Source organism: Arachis hypogaea, chromosome 17, assembly GCF_003086295.3.
Source record: "Arachis hypogaea cultivar Tifrunner chromosome 17, arahy.Tifrunner.gnm2.J5K5, whole genome shotgun sequence".
Taxonomy (NCBI): domain Eukaryota; kingdom Viridiplantae; phylum Streptophyta; class Magnoliopsida; order Fabales; family Fabaceae; genus Arachis; species Arachis hypogaea.
In genome coordinates, this window is record NC_092052.1 from 80,419,021 (window position 1) to 80,420,091 (window position 1,071).

Sequence of the window (1,071 nt, forward strand, 5' to 3'; positions counted from 1 at the left end):
GAAGCTTCCTTAGTACTGCCTATTGCTGCTTGCATTCCAGACAGACTCTGAGAAATCATATTGACTTGTTGGGTCAATATTTTATTCTGAGCTAATATGGCATTCAGAGTATCAATCTCAAGAACTCCTTTCTTCTGAGCTATCCCATTATTCACAAGATTCCTTTCAGAAGTGTACATGAATTGGTTATTTGCAACCATTTCAATGAGTTCCTGAGCTTCTGTAGGCGTCTTCTTCAAATGAAGAGATCCTCCAGCAGAGCTATCCAATGACATCTTGGATAGTTCAGACAGACCATCATAGAAAATTCCTATGATGCTCCATTCAGAAAGCATGTCAGAAGGACATCTTCTGATCAATTGCTTGTATCTTTCCCAAGCTTCATAGAGGGATTCACCTTCCTTCTGTCTGAAGGTTTGGACTTCCACTCTAAGCTTGCTTAATTTTTGAGGTGGAAAGAACTTTGCCAAGAAGGCATTAACTAGCTTTTCCCAAGAGTTCAGGCTTTCTTTAGGTTGTGAATCCAACCTTGTCCTAGCTCTGTCTCTTACAGCAAAAGGAAAAAGCATAAGTCTGTAAACTTCAGGGTCAACCCCATTGGTCTTGACAGTGTCACAGATTTGCAAGAATTCAGCTAAGAACTGATGAGGATCTTCCAATGGAAGTCCAAGAAACTTGCAATTCTGTTGCATTAGAGAAACTAATTGAGGCTTAAGCACAAAGTTTTTTGTTCCAATGGTAGGGATTGAGATGCTTCTCCCATAGAAGTCGGGAGTAGGTGCAGTAAAGTCACCAAGCACCTTCCTTGCATTGTTGGCATTGTTGTTTTCGGCTGCCATGGTTTCTTCTTCCTCGAAAAGCTCTGTTAGGCCCTCTAGAGAGAATTGTGCTTTAGCTTATTTTAGCTTTCTCTTCAAGGTCCTTTCAGGTTCAGGATCAGTTTGAACAAGTATGCCTTTATCTTTGTTCCTGCTCATATGAAAGAGAAGAGAACAAGAAAGTAGGGAATCCTCTATGTTACAGTATAGAGATTCCTTGAGGTGTCAGAGGAAAAGAAGAATAGAAGGAGGA

General features: G+C 40.6%; 1 non-coding gene across 1 annotated transcript; it reads left to right on the plus strand.

The window, feature by feature from the left end:
• Positions 1 to 329: 329 nt before the first annotated feature.
• LOC112767531 (small nucleolar RNA R71) lies at positions 330 to 437 on the plus strand. Its single transcript, XR_003184973.1, has one exon. It is a non-coding gene; the product is annotated as a small nucleolar RNA R71 (small nucleolar RNA).
• The last annotated feature ends 634 nt before the right edge of the window (positions 438 to 1,071 follow it).